Below are 256 nucleotides of genomic sequence, written 5' to 3'. Positions count from 1 at the left end.
AAGTGAAACAGAGAACTCCAGATTATCTCTCTGGAACGCAGGTCTGTCTGAACACATGGCCACGCTGGGCAGTTATCCGGGGGCCCCAACAGCATTATGATCCCCGTGTATATTGTGTTTTTCTGATAATAGATATATACTACACTGTGCTAAGCTGTAGATATATGTCATTTTGTTATAAGTGGATGTTGGCATGCGCATCTGATTTAGTTTTATCGACTGTTTATTTTGTTTTTATTAATGTGAGAGGTACGTG

This window comes from Penaeus monodon, chromosome 25 (assembly GCF_015228065.2).
Source record: "Penaeus monodon isolate SGIC_2016 chromosome 25, NSTDA_Pmon_1, whole genome shotgun sequence".
Lineage (NCBI taxonomy): Eukaryota > Metazoa > Arthropoda > Malacostraca > Decapoda > Penaeidae > Penaeus > Penaeus monodon.
The sequence above is the reverse complement of the archived record's forward strand: the minus strand, read 5'-3'. Positions refer to the sequence as shown.